The following is a 21366-nucleotide window of genomic DNA, read 5'->3' as shown; positions in this document are numbered from 1 at the left end:
GGAACCAAAAGGTTTAGTCAGAAACTGCGATGACATGCAGCATAGGATTGCAAACTGGCTGGAATGTCCCCTCTCAGATGTTATAGGCAGTGTGATGTTTTATAATAACACATCTGTTATTCTAAGAACTGCCCTTATGTGATAACATGTATTTTTCTTTGTAGGGTGGAAACGTTCTCTTTGGACCGGCAATACCCGCTAAACATCGTGTACAGCCTTGAGTTGAGCACAAGTTGAGAATGTTGTGCAAAGAAATGAATAAACGTTTCTCTGAGGAAGGACAACTGATAAAAGAAATAAAAAACATCTTCATTAAAATGAAGAATTGTTAAAATAATAAAAGGAATAAAAGTGAAATGTAACTAGGTAAAAGGGCAGAGGCCTCATGCCCACAGCTACATAATGTCCCTGTATAAAATGCTAAAACAATCTCAAAACAATTTCATTCTAAAATGTAATATCTGTGAGCCATTCTTTCTTGAATGCTTAGATGATGGAAGCTTTCCTGTTCCCATGATGACACAGTGCGCTGATTGGACAAAACAACTGAAAACTGCAACAACTTGTTTCAACTAATCATACGAAAATGTTATTTAAATGTGTGTTACTATAGTAGGATGTACACATGCTAGGGGGCTCTCTTCCAGACTCTCTGCAGAGTCCTGTGCAGATGCTTTTCAGATTAATTCTGAGAGACCCTTTTATTTCCCTGCCTGACTCTATGCTGCTCTGAGACTCTACTGAGTTTCTTGAACCTCTTGTTATAGGAAATTCTGCCTTGAATAATATTTGATGCTAAAAGCTTCATGCTTTCACCTCTCAAATTTAGAGCACTTTAAGGTTTCTAATGGACGTTTTTCTCTTATTCTCCACAGCTAAGAATAGGGACTTTTCCTTTATGGAATGAACTTTATTAATTTATTCTGATATTAATGATTTGTATTTATTATTTTCTAATTGTTTCCTCTATGATGATTAATAATGATTTACTCACCAAAAGTTTTTAAATAAAGCTGTGAAACTCACACTAACTCATCGTTGATTCCCAAGGATTGAAATTAAAACTGAGATGAATAAATTGATTTGATTTGAAGCTCCTGGTTAAACTCATCTACAAACACGGTGTAGCACCTGGGCCCAGATGAAAAAGGGGGGACTTTATGTCCAGATGAATTGGTAAGATTCACGCCATACGCCAAATATTTATTTAAAGTCCCTGCTTCACCACCCTTGTGAGATTCTATGGCAGTTGACAACTTTATTTTGAACACGAAAAGCAAAAAAGAACTGTGGCGGTCATTACAACATTGGCGGTAAAAGCCGCTTACCGCCGCGCAGAAGACCGCCAACACACCACCGCGGCCGCTGAATTCCTCCACAGCTATTATCACCCACATTGCGGAATCAGCCAAAATTCAGACACCCACACAAGTCCGCCACACCAAAGGTCAGTGGTAAACTGGCAAAAACAAAACCTCCACCGTCACACCAACAGAAATACGCCCACACTATCACGACACACGAATCCACGCGGCGGTCATTCAACCGCGGTATTCCAATGGTGGTACACACCGCCGCGCTCAAAATACACACACTCTTACAAAACACTACCACATTGGACAATTCAAAATACACACACCTGAAACACATACACACACCACTCCCACGCACCCAATACAATATAAAACACACACCCACATCACCCACAGACCCCTACGACCACAATTACCTAGGGAAGGCCAGAGGGAGAGCACCAGCAAGAACAACAGCATCCACAGGCACACAACACCATCACCCACAGAACTTCCACGCACCTCACACAACACACCACTACATATCAGCACACATATCACCACACACACCACCCCACACATCACCTACACCACCCCATGGCATGGCAAAGACACCCCAGGTTCTCGGAGGTGGAGCTCAGGGTCATGGTGGAGGAAATCGTCTGGGTAGAGCCACAGCTATTCAGATCACAGGTGAAGCACACCTCCATTGCAAGGAAGATGGAGCTATGGCAAAGAATAGTGGACAGGGTCAACGCAGTGGGACAGCACCCAAGAAATCGGGAGGACATCAGGAAGAGGTGGAACGACCTACGGGGGAAGGTGCGTTCTGTGGTCTCAAGACACCACCTGGCGGTTCAGCGGACTGGTGGCGGACCCCCACCACCTCCCCCACAACTAACAACATGGGAGGAGCAGGTCTTGGAGATTCTGCATCCTGAGGGCCTCGCAGGAGTAGGTGGAGGAATGGACTCTGGTAAGTCAAATCTTAACTATTACAACCCCCACCCTACCTACATGCTATCACATACCCCCACCCTCACCCTCACCCCCAGCACCCCAACTCCTCACATATGTCCCAATATCACAAACCACCCATCCCAACACCAAGCCCTGCATGCAACAACAAAGCATGGACACCCATCACTAAAGCATGCCCACTGCACATACCCATACAACCCCCTAAACCATCTTCACACAAGGTCTCACACAGGAATGCAAGCACTGGGGTACACGGTCACCCACCCATTGCACACCATGACACACACAGATGTAATAACCATCCTTTTATACCCCTGCAGGACTCCTACCCAACGTCACCGGACAGGAGGGTCCACACATGTCCACACCACCAACAGAAGAGGCCCAGAGTGATGACAACACCTCTGTCCAACTGGATCTAGATGATCAGCCCGGCCCATCGGGGACCTCGGGACAGTCGGTTCCCATCACCCAGTCACAGGCCACTACAGACCTTCCACCTTCTGGAAAAACCAGCACAGCACCCACCCAGTGGGCCCATACCTCCATCCCCAGGACACGTCAATCAGCTGTGGGTCCACCACTGCAGGGAACCCAGGATAACCCACCACCCCAACAACAACAGGGACCTGGGGGCAGTGGTAGTGGGCACACGGTCCAGGGGAAGGAGGCCCAGGAACACAGGGGAACTGGGAGGGCTGCTGTGCAACAGGGGGTGGACAGGCCAAGGGAACCCACTCTCCACGAGGCCCTCTCCTCCATCATGGGAGCCTACCACCACTCCCAGGAGACGATGGCAACGGTACTGGCCAAGGTTCAGGAGACCCAGCGCCTGCAGGAGGAACAGTAAATGGGCTTCAGGGAGGAACTCAGAACCATCAGCTCCACCCTGGGCACCATCGTAGGGGTGCTGAAGGAACTTGTGAATACCAGGAGGGACACTGTGGCACTACAAGGGGCCCCTGACACTAGCATGGACGATGAACTGCCCACCACCTCCGTCGGCGCTAGCAGACAGGACGCCCCGCCACAGGACCACCACACCAGCACCCCACCCCCTGCAGAGGGAGAACCACCCAGCAAACGGTCCCTGAGATCCAGGACAAAGACAGAGCACAATGCCAAGACCCCCGCCAAGAAATGAGACCACCCTGATTGTCATCCTACTGTCCCACTTTGTCACCCTCTCCATACTGAAACTGCCCCAGCTCCACTTCCTATGCCCATATGGGCAATGCACCTTTGAGACTAATAGACTGGACTCTGCCATGGACATTCCTCCACCATCACCCCTCACCATTTCATTACCCCCTCCAATATTGAGCACTTAAATAAACACACTTAAAGCACAAAACAATCTGGAGTCTGTCTCTGATTTAAAAAAAGTGTATTAGCAATTACAGTGACAAAATGCTCTTTCAAGTTTAATGTCAACATACCTATGTCGCACAGCTCTAGTCCATGAGGAATCCAAGCAGATGTCACACAGTGGGACCCACATCTGTGAAATCTTAAGGGAAAGTGACAACTCAGTGACCATACACTGGGTGAAAACGACACACAGTAGAGAGGTAGTAGTGTTAAAGTACATGTAGTAGGCAGCTCTGTATTCTTACCTGTGTCTCACTGGAAATATTGCTGGATCACTGAGTCCCTGTTGTGCATGTCTTCTTCCCCTACTTCCTCGTCTGCACTGTCCACAGGCTCCACAGCTGCAACAACACTGCCATCTGGACCATCCTCCTGCAGAAAAGGCACCTGTTGTCGCAAAGCCAAGTTATGAAGCATACAGCAGGCCACGATGATCTGGCACACCTTCTTTGGCGAGTAGAATAGGGATCCACCTGTCATATGGAGGTACCTGAACCTGGCCTTCAGGAGGCCGAAGGTCCGCTCGATCACCCTCCTAGTTCGCCCATGGGCCTCATTGTAGTGTTCCTCTGCCCTTGTCCTGGGATTCCTCACTGGGGTCAGTAGCCATGACAGGTTGGGGTAACCAGAGTCAGCTGCAAATGGTGAGGGACAACTGTTAGACATGCACTAACCTGGAGGGATATCCCCAGACAGCCATTCCCACTGACTTGCTTCCAGGTGCTCACCTAATAGCCATACACGGTGCCTCTGGAGTTGACCCATCACATAAGGGATGCTGCTTTTCTACAGGATGTAGGCGTCATGCACTGAGCCAGGGAACTTGGCATTCACATGGGAGATGTACTGGTCTGCCAAACATACCATCTGTACATTCATAGAATGATAACTCTTCCGGTTTCTGTACACCTGTTCACTTCTGTGGGGGGAGGACCAAAGCCACATGTGTCACATCAATGGCACCTATGATGTTGGGGATGTGTCCCAGGGCATAGAAATCCCCTTTCACTGTAGGCAAATCCTCCACCTGAGGGAAAACAATGTAGCTCCGCACATGTTTCAGAAGGGCAGACAACACTCTGGACCATACGTTGGAAAACAGAGGCTGGGACATCCCTGATGCCATGGCCAGTGTTGTCTGAAAGGAACCACTTGCAAGGAAATGGAGCACTGACAGCACCTGCACTTGAGGGGAGATTCCTTTGGGATGGCGGATTGCTGACATCAGGTCTGGCTCCAACTGGGTACACAGTTCCTGGATTGTGGCACGGTAAAGCCTGTAGGTGATAATCAAATGTCGCTCCTCCATTGTCGACAGGTCCACCAACGGTCGGTACACCGGAGGATGCCGCCATCTCCTCACATGTCCCAGCGGACGGTGCCTATGAAGGACAACAGCAAGCACAGAGTCAACCAACTCACAGGTACGTACCCACAGTTTACACAGAACACCTATCATACACAAAAGGTGTCCTGTATGTGTGTGGAGTCTAGGCCTAGGTATGAGTGACGCAGTTGGAAATGAAGCTTGTGGGCCCCTGAAATGGCGGCTGCCTAACCTGTGAAGTGAGACAATGGGATGTGAGGTAACTGCGCTGGTGTTGTACACTGTCGCAGTAGGCAGTCTAAGACTGCGGCGCAGTGCTGCATTGGTTAACATTGGACCCTATGGGTCCTAGGAGCCAATGGCGATGTACGCCAGCGGTGATGGTACGCACCACCGCAGACGTGACCGCCATTTTCTATCACTTCAATCACTTGATACCTGATCTTCGACAGGAGAGGACCTACACTGCAAGTGCTGCTGTGACCTCGGTCTGGAAGAGACAATGGCTCGAGTGTCTGAGAAAAGGGCCCCTGCCTTCACATCGGAGGAGTTGGAGAAACTCGTGGATGGGGTCCTCCCCCAGTACACGCTACTCTACAGTCCTCCAGACAAACAGGTGAGTACACTGGGAGCATGCTGTATGGGCTATCCCTGTGTGGAGAGGGCTGGATGTAAGAAGGAAGGGGGGAGAGTGCTGCGTGCATGAAAGACGGTGAATGCATGTGCCACATGGCAAGGGTAGGGATGGGGGCCAATCACTTCGACTGTGCAGTTGGTAATAACTTCTCTTTTTCCCCTGTACATTTCATGTAGGTCAGCGCCCACCAGAAGAAAGATATTTGGTGTGCCATCGCCAAGGACGTCCGGACCCTGGGGGTCTACCACAGACGGAGCACCCACTGCCGTAAAAGATGGGAGAACATTCGCCGCTGGAGCAAGAAGACGGCAGAGGCTCAGCTGGGGATGGCCTCCCAACGTGGGAGGGGTGCCCCTCGCACCATGACCCCCCGGATGTTAAGGATCCTGGCGGTGGCCTACCCGGAGTTGGATGGGTGCTTGAGGGCATCACAGCAGCCACAAGGGGGTGATTAAACTCTCGTTCTGCTGACTTTGCGCGCAGTGGAGGTGTCTGGGTGGGGGAGGAGGGCTGTGGGTTTCCCTAGGCCAGGGCGAGTTCCGTAGGCAAGGCACCTATGTATGTCAGGCCATGTGCCACCCCTGCCCACCTCTGTAGAGTGCCAAGTACAGCTAGTCATGCCCCGGTGTCATCTATGTGTGCAGATGTCGTCCATAGCCTTGTAGGCCATTTCCCAGGAATTGAACAGTGGAGCCCAAGAGCACGGCGTACTGCAGGGGGCTTCTGTGTCTGTCGTGTCTGCCAACGGTAGCGGTAATGCATGCACTCAACATGTCTTTCTTCTCTCGTTCCCCCCCTTTTTGTGGTCTCCCTGTTCTTGTGTGCATTAGCATCATCAGGCGGAGGAGCAGTGGCAACGGAGCACAAGGGAGCTGCATCCCACATGGCCCTGGAGGGCGACACTACGGAGTCTGAATTCACCAGTGGGACGGAGGGCGAGGGGAGCTCCACGGCGGGGACAGGAGCTGACACCAGCGACATGGACTCGTCCTCTGATGGGAGCTCCCTTGTGGTGGTGGCAACATCTGTGCCCCCCGCTTCTACAGGTACAGCCTCCACCCCCCAACCAGTACTGCCCTCATAGCAGCCCCTCAGCCTTTGCCCCGTGCCCGCTCACCCAGGAGGGTGGGCATCACCTAAGCCCCAGGCACCTCAGGCTCTGCTCCAGTCACCCCTGCTGCCCTCAGTGAGGAGGCCATTGACCTCCTCATGTCCCTCACTGTTGGGCAGTCTACCATTTTGAATGCCATCCAGGGTGTAGAGAGGCAGTTGCAACAAACCAATGCATTCCTGGCGGACATTCATTCTGGTCAGGCGGCCCTTCACCAAGCTTTTCAGACTCTGGCCTCAGCACTGATGGCAGCCATTGTCCCCGTCTCTAGCCTCCCCCTCCAACTTCCTCAACCCCGACCCAATCCCCTGTACCTCAGCCTATCCCAAGCACACCTACAGACCAACATGCACACACCTCAACACACAAGGGAAGCTCAGGCAAACATAAGCACCACACATCCCACAGGCACTCACGCAAGCATCACACACATGCAGACACACCAACATCCACTGCCTCCACTGTGTCCCCCTCCTCCTCGTCTCCCTCCTCCCTTCCAGTCTTGTCTACACTTACACCTGCATGCAGTACCTCTACAGCCACTACATCCCTCTCCAGCACACCCACCACCACACCCCGCTCACGTGCCGTCACCACCCCCACTACCATTCACACATCCCCTGTGTCCTCTCCCAGTGTGTCTGTGACGCCCCCTCCCAAGATACACAAACACAGGCACACACCCACCCAACAGCCATCCACCTCACGACAGCCTCCAGCGCATGCACCTTCACCCAAAGTCACCAAACGTACACCTCCTACAACCACCACCTCTTCCTCCACTCGCAAACCCCCTCCAGCTACCCGTCCCAGTGTGTCCAAAAAACGTTTCCTGTCCAACCTTGAACTCTTTCCCACACCCCCCCCACCCCGTCCGTCTCATAGGTCCCGAACTAGCACCTCAGCCACAACATCTCTGGGACCAGTGGTGCCTGTAGTCACCGGAATCTGGAGTACACCGGCCACCAGGGCAGCCAGTGTGGCACGGAGCCACAGCACAGACAGTCCCCCACCTGTGAAGCTTCAGAAGTTGGCCAGTGCCCGGTGGGAGAGGGTGGAGACTCCAGCCACCAAAGCCGCTCCCAGGGGTCCCGTTGGGAATGTGGAGTCAGCTCTAACACCTTCCAAGGTGGGGAAGGGCCACACGAAACCCGGCAAATCTGGGAAGAGCTGCACAGCAGAGAAGACTGCCATCATCCCAGCTGCCCAGGAGGCCACCGCCAGCACCAGCCCAGCTGCCCAGGAGGCCACCGCCAGCACCAGCCCAGCTGCCCAGAAGGCCACCGCCAGCACCAGCCCAGCTGCCCAGGAGGCCACCGCCAGCACAAGCCCAGCTGCCCAGGAGGCCACCGCCGTGGGCAATGAAGGACCGCCAGCAAAAGGCCCGCTGGGCCATGAAGGACCACCATCGCCAGCCCCACTGGGCCATGAAGGACCACCAGCAGCTGAGACCCTGCAATGGAGACTGCCATCTGAAGCACCGCTGAACAGGGCACCGCCATCTAAAGCACCGCTGAACAGGGCACCGCCATCTGAAGCACCGCTGAACAGGGCACTGCCATCTCAAGCACCGCTGAACAGGGCACCGACATCTCAAGCACCACTAGCCCATGAGCGGCAGGGGCACTGACACAACTGAGTCCGTCACGGGGTGAATGATGCACTCTGGGCACCATGCCCCCTCCAGAACCAGTGGAGACTGACATCCACTACCTCTGTCCTTAACAGGATGAAGCACTCTGGGCACCATGCCCCCTCCAGAACCAGTGGAGACTGACACCACAACTTCTGTCCTTAACAGGATGAAGCACTCTGGGCACCATGCCCCCTCCAGAACCAGTGGAGACTGACATCCACTACCTCTGTCCTTAACAGGATGAAGCACTCTGGGCACCATGCCCCCTGCAGAACCAGTGGAGACTGACACCCACTTGTGAGACTGTGGCTTTGCACTCCCCAGGATTGAACAGTGGGCAGACCACCCACTGTAGAGACTTGAGAGACTGTGGCTTTGCACTCCCCAGGATTGAACAGTGGGCGGACCACCCACTGTAGAGACTTGAGAGACTGTGGCTTTGCACTCCCCAGGATTGAACAGTGGGCGGACCACCCACTGTAGAGACTTGAGAGACTGTGGCTTTGCACTCCCCAGGATGGAACAGTGGTCAGAACACCCACTGTAGAGACTTGAGAGACTGTGACTTTGCACTCCCCAGGATGGAACAGTGGGCATGTGGCCCCCTCGTGGATTTGGGGTTGTGCACTCAAGCTGCTGAGGTGCCCCCCCTTTCCCTCCCCCTGAGGTGCCTGTTTTCTTGCTCTCTGATGCCCCTGCAGTGTTCTCTCTGTCATGGTTGGGGATCTTGTGTGGGCCTCGCCCATACTGTGTGGTCCCAGTGTTCCACGGACTATCTTAGTGCCCTACCTGGGACTACTATGCTTGGTATATATTTTGTACATGGTGTATATATATATATTTCTGCCTACTTGTTTTTAATATATTACAATGGTTACACTAATTTTCTATTGTCTTTGCATTCTTCTGGGGGGTTTGGGGGATGTTACTGTGATGTATTGATATGCATTTGTGTCTGTTGTAGTGGGTGAGGGTGGGGGGTGTTGCATGTGTGTGTCCCTGTTTTTTCCCTCCCCCCTCCCCTGTGTCCTAGGTGCAGTACTCACCGTGGTCTTCGCAGCCGGCGTTCGTGCTCCTGGTAGAGGAGCAGGAAGACTATTGCAGGGAGAATTTGGAGTTCCGGGTCCATGGTGTCCTCGTTCCTTGTGGGGTGTGTAGAGGTTTCCCTTCGAAATTCCTGTTTCCACTGTGTTTCTATCCGCAGTGAATCCGCCCCAGAAAAGGTGGCGGATTGGCTTGTCATAATAGTGTGGGCGGTACATTGTCTCCCGTCTGTCTGTTGGCGGTGACTGCCGCGCTGTTTGTTTGTAACGCCGTGGCGGTCGGAGTGTTAAAGTGTCTGTCTTTGTTGGCGGTTTCCGCCACGGTCATAATTGCAATTTTTTTACCGCCGGCCTGTTGGCACTTTTACCGCCGCTTTAACACCGTCCGCCAGTGTTGTAATGACCACCTGTATCTCTTCATGGAGAGGAGTGGAGATCAACAAACCAATGACTGTGTACTATTCTGCATCTGATGGAATTCAGAACAGAATTACTGCTAGATTAGGTAGAGAACACCTATTTGGTTAATATTTCTTAAATCCTGCACAATTTTACATTTGCAACTCAATTTTTTTACCCCCATCACAGGAAGGTTGCAACTGCAACCAAGAACTTCCTAAATAATTCCCTCTCAATCATTTTCTCAATAGCAGACTTAGGCGGGAACCGCAATTTGGCCACACCGCGGTCAAAAGACCGCTGGTGCCATTCCAACTTTCCTGCTGGGCCGGCGGGCGCTACCCATGGTAGCGCCCGCCGGCCCAGCGGGAAAGAGGCCTGCAACACTGAAGCCGGCTCCGATGGAGCCGGTGGTGTTGCAGGCGTGCGACGGGTGCAGTTGCACCCGTCGCGCTTTTCACTGTCTGCTAGGCGGATTCGCCCAGCCGGGGTAAATCCGGCGGGAAACCGCCAGACCCGGTTTTCTGACCGCGGCTTTACCGCCACGGTCAGAATGGGCAGGGAAGCACCGCCAGCCTGTTGGCGGTGCTTCCGTCATTCGCGGGTCGGAATGACCCCCTGAATCTTTATCTTGGGGATCAATTGCAACACCATCCAGTTTGTAGTAAATCACACAATTCATCTTCAAGAACAAGTCTCTGCCCAAAAGATTCACAGGACTTAATCACACACTTTGATCTACCTCCAGGACTGTTCAAGTAGGCAATCCTCCTCTCTCAAACATCACATTTGTGAATTATTTCCCAAAGAAAACTGAGGGAAGTCTTTGCTCAGAATTAATAGCTTGTGTTGGTACCCTGGATTATATAACTTGTTTTACCTAATATTTTGCTGCAACATCGGGGTGGAAGGCAATATTATGGAAAATTGTTCCAGATCTTGCATACCCTACACAGAAGTCAGTTGGGTAATGACCGTTGATAATATGTCTGCATTTAACAAATTCATTCTGAATTCTATATGAATATTGTCGACATCCTGCTTCCATTGCGCAAGTTTACCACAGAAATGACAACCATTGTTCCTTTTCAATAGCTTAATGTTCACATTCTTTCCAGAAATACTCACCATCCCCCTTCCACAACCTTGCATCTGCATTGTTCCATTTCCCATTTTCTCTGCTTGTAGTAAAGACTTCGGGCCCGATTCACAAAAGTAAAATTATACCAAAAGTGTAAATTTACTACGAGTAAAGAGACACTTTTGGTCTGAGTTTAAACTTTTGGTCTAAGTTTAGACTTTTGGTCTAAACTTAGACCAATAGTCTAAACTTAAACCAAAAGTATAACTTTACTACAAGTAAAGTTAGGTTTTAGGTCTAAAGTTAGATTTTTGGTCTAAAGTTAGACTTTTGGTCTAAATTTTCCTTTGTGACTCAGGCCCTTCCTGTTCATTCTAGCATTTCCAGATTGCACATAACCCTAATGCAAACCCATCAACTGATTCCGAGCATTCCTCTCTAATTGTTTCATGCGACAATCATCAGCTTATCCTTGATTTTCTTCTTCTTTGCAAACCAATCCTTATTGTATTTGACAAGTTTCAAGTCTCATCTGTATTGTTTGTCTGCCAGCACATTTCAATGTTATTGCTAAGCTCTGGATGCAGACCATTAACAACAGCAGAAATGAAACCTCTAACACCATCTTTCTTGGGATCTTCAGCTCAACTCTGCAAAAAATCTGCATGAGTCTCTCACAAGAAGCTCACACTGACTCTGGCAAAATCTTTGTTCAATTAAAATTATTTTCAGGCACCTTCTTTTCAAATGTTCAATCACCTGTCTATATTAAATAGCTTCCTCATCCAAAAGGGCATTATTAGGTGCAACTCTAGCTGGTTCTTAAGGTGATCGAGCAACCGTAATTTTACATTCAGACCACAAATCTCTAGAAAGTGCAATTTCAAACAACAAATTCAAAATAGTGCATAACATTTGTGAAAACGTAGTCAACCTATGAACTGTCTTAAATTACCTTTTAGGCTATCGCTCAATTTTGGAGTATTTGTAGTAAAGGCATAAAGATCAGCCCTAATCCCTGGCACATGCACTAAATCGCCTCTATGTATTTCTTTCAATTGAAACTGTAAAATTTGCCCTGCTTCGGAATTACTGACTGACCCCATTACATTCTTTCCTGCCTCTATAGCTTTCTATTTAGTTATTTTCCCACACTTCCAACTTTTCTGTATTTCTATACTCCACTTTCTCTTTGAGTCAAATCCATTTTGTAATTCTTTCTCATATTTTTCAAACTTATCGCAACCGGACGTCCCACAATTTACTGGCTCAGAGATAGTGTTAAACCTAAATTTTATGAGGCAGTGTGCCCCTGCATTAAAGCACCTCCAAGAACACCAAACTCAATAAAAAACACTTTCATTCAATAATTCAAATTTAGGGATAATTTGGGCCCACTCAAATAACTGAGTTTTAGATCAATGAAAAAATTGTTTTATTACAAAATTCCAAAATAAACAATACAAAGTCAAAGCCATGAAGGCTCTCAAAGGCAGATTTTGCAATATTAGGAAATAGTCTATGTCCCAGTGGGCAGAAAAATCAGAAAGTAAAAGGCACTATCAAGGAACGCTTTAAAAAATCTGGCTAACCCTCCAAAATCAAGAGTTTATATACAGAATTCTTGCATAGGAAGGAAGAGCATTTTACAGAATCATCGGGGTGTGAGCAAATGTGTAATTTCTTTGGCAAATCAGAACACAAGAATAAAATAAATGCCATTACCTTAACACCTAAGCACCATCTAATTTCCCTGAATAATTATGCAGTAGTATCTACGCTAGTATCATCAAGAGATGTTCTAACAAACAAGTTGCAATTACAGTGTCACACTATGGGAATGGATAGATTTAATTGAAGCAGTGAAACATGTGGTTACTTGTTACAATTTTGCATCAGAACTGTAGAGGGTTCATCCTGAGTGGAACAATAATACGAATGAAAATAAATTATGATGACTTCTAGTTGACTGTTTTGCTGCGGAGCGTGTGGGGAGAGAATGTGCACAGTGGGGAAGCAAGAATAAGTGACAGAGACAACTTCCATCCAAATTAAAACGGTGATTTGCACAGAAATGTGGCCAAGCTAAAACACATCAGAATATACATCTCTACACCTCATAGGAAATTTGTTTCAAAAGCATTTACATTAAATCAGTCTGCAGATGTGAAATTGCGTGCGTAAATGCATTTTGCACATTGTTAATTATGCACAAAAATATAAATATACAAAACACTTCTACATAGCACAGACCTTGCTGCAAGGGTAGTAGGCAAATTAATATGGACAAGGGGAAAATGATCCATAAATAGGAGCTGTAAATATCAAACACACAACAATGCATTCCACATCATACAGCTCTGTGAAGCACCCATTCTGGCAGCTCTCAACCCAGTTCAACCCTCACCACTCTTACTCAGAACGATCTGTCTCTCTCAAGACCAGCAATCTCCTGGAACCATGCGATCAAATACCATGATCTCACCACTATTGATTTGGATCAGTAATGCATGCTTAGTGATTGCTTAGTCAAACTAAACAGCGTAGTCATCACAGCTTTACTATATCATCCCTAGGATACAACCCCACATCATGGGTGAATTCAATGAACTATCCCTAAACTGTTTGAAAAAAACATATACTGTGGGCTTATAAATTCTACTCAATGTCAGCCTTGCGCTTTAATTTTTTATGTTGGCACTGAACTTAACAGAGTTTGCAAGAGACTTTATGCACACAATTGAGCACTCGTTCAATTTGTTGTTCACATAGAGCAAAGACATCAAAAATGGTTTTTGAACAACAAACAGGGTATGGCCATTCTTTATGTCTTTTGACCTCTAAAGTTGGTTTCACCTAAAACCTTGCGCATGGACGGAGCCAAATCCCATCTTAGTCCTGTAGTTTAAAGAAGAAAACTTTGGAGCCTAAAAATATCCAGACTCCTAACTTCCAAAATAGGCTGAACCAGTATGAGTAAACCAAAGCAAATACATCATCAAGTGGTACAACCTGACGTTGGATGAACTATAAAAGATTAGGCTCAGTTTTGGAATGTCAGTACCATAATTTACTGGATAAAAGGGACAAAACACCTTCCTGAAATACATAAGCTGCTGCACAAGGCTGTCAAGTCATACAAAATGGCCTAAATGTAAGAGGTATGCACCATCAAAAACAACATATACCAGGAGCTCACTAACTGGATATGTCAAACAAAATCCCCTTGCTAATCACTCTGAACATAAAGACCCTTGAGCTCAAAAGTATCAACATTTAGCACTCTTGCTTCCACTTGAAGATATAAATTTCATCAAGGAACACATGTGTAGACATAAGAATGGAATGGTAAATCTCTACTTACACCCCCCCACTCAACACCCCCACATAGACATTCACCCCCCCACCCCCCCCACACACACACATTTTCAATTAAAAGAACCAAGGGTTAAGAGGACATTATAGTTAGGTGAAAAGTTCAGTTGAAACATACAATTTTAAATTAACAAAATCACTGAAATTCACTGATTATAGTTATCTAAAATAACTAACCCAGGCCCTAAAGTAACTGTGTTGTGCTCCATCATACATAGTGATGCTTTCATTAATGTCATAGATCATGTAATGAGTAATTTATTATATGGCTCATTCTTCTGGGATCATGGTTTTAATGACCCAGTAGGCTTACTGTTTCTTTTTAAATGTTGCTGTGGGGCTGCTGCACTCCCGTAAGAGTGCGAGCAGCATATGTCCATGCTCTCTAAGGCAGGGACCCACAGTGTCCTGTGAGTGGGCTATCTATTTTGACCCTGGTGATGGGGTCCCTGGGGTTGATTATGGCCCGGTTTAGGAGGCTCTCAGCCCCACTCACGTTTTTAACACATTCACCCCTGGTGTATAGGGTTTCAGGAGCTTCAACTGCCTGGGGAAGGGGGGGCACACACCTCCCACATCTTAAAAAAAAAATACAGCCCCAGGCGAGGGGGTCCCTGGGGATTGTATAGGCATGGGAAGGGAGGCCCCGCACTCCCTCTCCATAAAAATGATAATGTCCCCATAGGGTGGGTTCCCTGGGATGTGTAGAGGCTCAGGGAGTGGGACCTCACACCCACTCTTCTTTTAGGTGAAGACGGCCCCAGGGGTTGGGGTTCTAAGAACCTGAATTAGCTCAGGAAGGGGGCTGCATGCATCCTACTCATTCAAAATCATTTAAAATTTTGCTGTGGATTATCTGATCTACAACAAACTTGTTGGAAAAAAATATATATGTTTTTGGTCCTCACCAGGCCTGAGGAGGGAGGGGCAGGGTAACTATACATTGCCCCTTATATCTTTTTATTGTTTTTTCTTAAAGTCCCAAGTTCTAAAATGGCAGCCTCCACATTGTTGTTGGTGTGGTGTAGGAAAGTACCATCTTGCCTGGCATGTTACCCCCATTTTTACTTGTGTGTCAGTTTGTTTTTGCCTGTGTACCTGGGATCCTGCTAGCCAGGGCCCCAGTGCTCATAGTTTGTGGCCTATATGTGTTCCCTGTGAAGTGCCTAAATGTATCACTGAGGCTCTGCTAACCAGAACCTCAGTGTTTATGCTCTCTCTGCTTTTAAAATTGTCACTGCAGGCTAGTGACTATTTTCACCAATTCTGATTGGCACACTGGAACACCCATATAATTCCCTAGTATATGGTACCTAGGTACCCAGGTTATTGGGGTTCCAGGAGATCCCTATGGGCTGCAGCATTTCTTTTGCCACCCATAGGGGGCTCAGACAATTCTTACACAGGACTGCTATTGCAGCCTGAGTGAAATAACGTGCACTTAAGAAACTTATAAGTCACCTATATGTCTAACCCTCACTTAGAGAAGGTCAGGTGCAAAGTTACTAAGTGTGAAGGCACCCTGGCACTAGCCAAGGTGCCCCCACATTGTTCAGGGCAATTTCCCCAGACTTTGTGAGTGCGGGGACACCATTACACGTATACACTACATATAGGTCAACACCTATATGTAGCTTCACAATGGTAACTCTGAACATGGCCATGTAACATGTCTAAGATCATGGAATTGTCCCCCCAAGCCAGATCTGGTATTAGGGTGCAAATCCCATGCATCCCCGAGGCTCCAGCATGGACCCCGGGTACTGACAAACTAGCTCTCTGGGGTTTTCTCTGCAGCTACTGCTGCTGCTAACCCTCAGACAGGTTTCTGCCCTCCTGGGGTCTGGGCAGCCCAGTCCCAGGAAGGCAGAACAAAGGATTTCCTCTGAGAAAGGGTGTTACACCCTCTCTCTTTCGAAATAGGTGTTAAGGGCAGGGGAGGAGTAGCCTCCCCCAGCCTCTGGAAATGCTTTGAAGGGCACAGATGGTGCCCTCCTTGCATAAGCCAATCTACACCAGTTCAAGGATCCCCCAACCCCTGCTCTGGCGTGAAACAGGACAAAGGAAAGGGGAGTGACCACTCCCCTGTCCATCACCACCCCAGGGGTGGTACCCAGAGCTCCTCCATTGTGTCCCAGACCACTGCCATCTTGAATGTAGAGGTGTGAGGGCACAATGGAGACCTCTGAGTGGCCAGTGCCAGCAGATGATGTCAGAGACCCCTCCTGATAGGCTCTTACCTGATTAGGTAGCCAATCCACCTCTGAGGGCTAGTTAGGGTCTCTCCTGTGGGTTTCTCTTCAGATAACGAATGCAAGAGCTCACCAGAGTTCCTCTGCATCTCTCTCTTCAACTTCTGTCAAGGATTGACTGCTGATTGCTCCAGGACACCTGCAAAACCACAACAAAGTATCAAGATGACTACCAGCAACATTGTAGCGCCTAATCCTGCCAGCTTTCTCTGCTGTTTCCTGGTGGTGCATGCTCTGAGGGCCGTCTGCCTTCATCCTGCACTGGAAGCCAAGAAGAAATCTCCCATAGGTCGACGGAATCTTCCCCCTGCTAATGCAGGCACCAAACTTCTGCATTACCAGTCCTCCGGGTCCCCTCTCATCTTGACGAGCGTGGTCCCTGGAACACAGGAGCTAGATCCAAGTGACCCCGACAGTCCAGTGGTCCTTCTATCTAAATTTGGTGGAGGTAAGTCCTTGCCTTCCCACGCCAGACAGTAATCCTGTGTACTGCGTGATCTGCAGCTGCTAGGGCTTCTGTGCACTTTTGCAAGGATTCCTTTGTGCACAGGACAGCCCAGGTCCCCAGCACTCTGTCCTGCATTGCTCAACTCACTGAGTTAACAACTGTCTTTGTGGGACCCTCTTTTGTTGTGTTGAGATGACTGCCGTGCTCAGATTTTCTGAATGCCTGTTCAAGTGATTCTGTGGGTGCTGCCTGCTTTTGCATGGGCTCCCTGTGTTGCTGAGTGCCCCTTCTGTCTCCTCCTCCAAGGGGCAACCTCCTGGTCCTTCCTGGGCCCTGGCAGCACCCATTTTCTTCAACCACAATTCTTGCAGCTAGCAAGGCTTATTTGCAGTCTTTATGCATGGAAACAACTCTGCATCCTCCAGCATGCCGTGAGACATCTTGTGACCAAAGGAGAAGTTCCTGGCACCTTCCGTTGTTACAGAATCTTCAGCATCTTCCATCCAGAGGCAGTCCTTTTGCACCTTCATCCAGGGTTTAGTGGGCTCCTGCCCCTCCTGGACACTTGCGTGACTCTTGTACTTGGTCCCCTTCCTTTTTAGGTCCTCAGGTCCAGGAATCCGTCTTCAGTGCTTTGCAGTCAATTGTTGCCTTTGCAGAATCCCCTATCTCGACTTTACTGTTTTTCTGGGGTAGTAGGGTAACTTTACTCCTACTTTTCAGGGTCTTGGGGTGGGGTATCTTGGACACCCTTAGTGTTTTCTTACACTCCCAGCGACCCTCTACACACTACACTAGGTCTGGGGTCCATTCGTAGTTCGCATTCCACTTTTGGAGTACATGGTTTGTGTTGCCCCTAGGCCTATTGTGTCCGATTGCATCCTATTGTATTCTACAGTGTTTGCACTACTTTTCTAACTATTTACTTACCTGATTTTGGTTTGTGTGTATATTTTGTGTATTTTACTTACCTCCTAAGGGAGTATATCCTCTCAGATACTTTTGGCATATTGTCACTAAAATAAAGTACCTTTGTTTTTGGTAACTCTGAGTATTGTGTTTCTTATGATATAGTGCTATATGATATAAGTGGTATAGTAGGAGTATGCATGTCTCCTAGTTCAGCCTAAGCTTCTCTGCTATAGCTACCTCTATCATCCTAAGCTGCTAGAACACTACTAATCTACTAATAAGGGATAACTGGGCCTGGCACAAGGTGTAAGTACCACAAGGTACCCACTATAAGCCAGGCCAGCCTCCTACATGTGGTGGCAGCAAATTAGGTCTCATCTCGAGATCTGTTGGCTTTGTGGATCTTTCCATATATACAAAAGTTTTTGAGCCTTAGTTGAGCCTTGATTGCTCAACAACTACTGAATGGATTTTGACCAAATCACAAAAAGGGATCTTTCTGGACAAAAATCTAGCTTCTGCCAAAATTGCTGTAAATCCATTAAGCTATTTGGGTTGTAGTTCTGTCTAAATTTCCTATGGGAAAAATGAGCAGGAAAACACATTTTTTTGCCCCCCCCCCCCATTTTTCTCAGCCCCCGCTTGATGGATCACCCCAAAACCTTCCAGGACAGAGCTGAGGGGGATGAGCGTTTTTTTTGGAAACGTTTGTGAAGATTCGTCAAAGTAATTAGTTGACCAAAAAATGCTCTTTCAATGTAAAAGCACACCTAACTATAATTACCTAGTAGCGATATATGTATAAGAACAATGAGCAAAAGACTCCCAGATGTGTAGATCCTTTGTATTTTATTAGACAAAGAGTGACCAAAAACTGACAAACTGGAAAGAAACACTTACATGTTTTGACTGTTCCGGGTCTTAACAGTACAAATTTTGGGTCCTTTCTCTTTTTATTTTAATTTGGGTAACTATAGCCTTATGAAAGGTGTAGCATTTATATTATGTAGTTACATTCTGAAATGCTTCAAATTCTACCATTTTTTTATGTTGTAGGAAATTTGGTTACTGGTTGAGGGAGATCAAACCCTGCTCAAGCAGCAACCATAATTCTTGACAGGTTGAAACACAAGCAATCCCTGAATAATCCTATGAATAACGCTCTGGTAGCTTGGCACAAAAGCAGTCAGGCTTAACTTAGAAGCAATGTGTAAAGTATTTATGCAGCACACAAACAATAATAAAGTGAAAACACAACACAAGAAAAATAATTCACCAATTTAGAAAATTAGAGTACATTTATTTAATTATTTACTCCAAAATTAAAAAAAATTCTAATCAGTAGAACCAGAGATATGCAATTTCAAAGTTTTAGATACAAATAGTGCTTAAAAGCACAAAGTGACAACTGTAGTTAACTGGTTGTGCTGGACTGGTAAAAAATCACAAGTTCATGCAGACCACAATGGAAACTGGGGTGTATACAGGGACCAAGTCCCGCTGAGAAATTTATCTTACATCTTGATTGTGGGGTATTGTGCATCAGTGATCCAGAGAAGCAATGCAAGGTATTTGTTGAAGATGCATTGTGCATCGGTGGTTCCGATGAGTGGTGAGGGTTGAAGTGAGGGTTTGCATCACGCAGTGGTGGGTCTGATAATCTGTGAGGGCTGGAATGCAGGCTTGCATCAAAGCTGTGTCACACTGCTTCACTTCTGATGAGAAGCTGCATGCTCTGCACCGAGGATGCTCCACACAATGGCAGTTTCAATGAGCTGTGCAGGCTGCAATGTGATCTTACATCAGGGCTGCATCACGCTTCATCGGTTCCGATGAGGTGCTGCTAAGAACTGCATCAAGTTTGCATCACATCATTTCAGTTCAGATGAGACCAGCACATTTAGCCCCACATCCCAGGGTCCAAAACTAGAGGGGCACCACTTGGGGGGTAAGGACTCACAGGAAGAAGAGTCCGGGTGCAGGTTTTCCAGATGGCTGGGCACTTTTTTGTTCTTGAGGCTCTGATCAGGAGGCTAACCAACTAGCTATTAGAGTCACTCTTGGGGTCCTGGTTTCAAAGGGCAGGTCCAGTCCTTCTCACTCAGGCAGAAGGGCAGGAGTAGCAGGGCAGTAGAGCAGTTGACTTTGCAGCAAAGCCACATAGCAGTTCTTCTTTCACAGGTCCAGAGGTGTACTGAAGAGTTGGGTCTGAGGGTTCACTACTTGTAAACAGTGCCTACTTTGAAGTGGGAGAAGCTTCTAGAGTCCTCCCCCTATAGAGGTGTCTGGAATTTCCTTCCTCCCTGCCCCCCATCTTGTCTAGGGGCACACGGGACTAGTGTGAAACCCTTTGTGAGTGTGCTGAAGCGAAATCTTTGTGATGTGTCAGTGTGACAGGCAACCGCTCCCTGCCTCATCCTGACAGAGATGGCTCATCCTGACACACCTATTCCCCCTTTGTCTCATGGTCTGAGTGGCATATAAAAAGACAGACTGCCAGCTATACCTTGTCATGTGACCCAGGATAGAGGGTGATCCACAAACCGATTAAAGCAATAAAATGTCAACTTTAAAAAAGTGGCATTATCGGAATTGTGACTTAAAATCCAACTTTACTATAAAAGAGGGTTTTACATTACAATTCTTTAGAGACCAAACTCAATGTTCCTCATTGCTCCCAATGAAGAGTTATCACGAATAAAATGTAATAAGGTAACCTAATGTTATCCTATAGGAGAGGTAGGCCTTGTAGTAGTGAAAAACTAATTTAAGAGTTTTTCACTACTCAGACATGTAAAAGTTAAAAGGACGTATCTGACTTTTAAATACACTGCACACTGCCCTATGGGCTGTTTATGCTACTACCCTAGGATATTTATATGTATCAAAAGGAAGGTTTAGGTCTGGCAAGAGGTTTATGCTGCCAGGTCGAAATGACATTTTAATCAGCACACACTTGCTGTAATGGCTGGCCTGAGACATGTTTAAGCACCTACTTAAGTGGCTGGCACAGTCAGTGTTGCAGGCCCACTAGTAGCATTTTATTTACAGGTCCTCAATACATGTAGTACGACCCTACTAGGGACTTACAAGTAAATTAAAGGTGCCAATTGGAAGGAAGATAATGTCACCATATTTTATGGAGTGAAAACAAGTTCTTTAGCACTGGTTAGCAGTGGTAAAGTGTGCAGAGTCCTAATGCCAGAAAAAAAACAGTCAGAAAAAACAGGAGGATTGAAGGCAAAATGTTGGGGCAAACCAAGACTGAGATCTCAGGTCCAAAATATGTCTTATTTAGAATCATATATTTATTATAATTTTGAACCAATGGATTTCAATGTTTGTTTCTAAATTTGAAGTTAGTAAAATGTATATTAAAGTCATGATATGTATATAAAGTGAATCATTGTTAACTGAGTTCTTTTAGTTTCCATAGTGGGCTTTTTGTCTTTTTGCTATGACATTCACTTGGTTATTTATATTTATCATCCCATAGGAGGC

Source organism: Pleurodeles waltl, chromosome 1_2 (genome assembly GCF_031143425.1).
Source record: "Pleurodeles waltl isolate 20211129_DDA chromosome 1_2, aPleWal1.hap1.20221129, whole genome shotgun sequence".
In the NCBI taxonomy this organism is placed as follows: domain Eukaryota; kingdom Metazoa; phylum Chordata; class Amphibia; order Caudata; family Salamandridae; genus Pleurodeles; species Pleurodeles waltl.
This window is presented reverse-complemented; position numbering follows the sequence as displayed.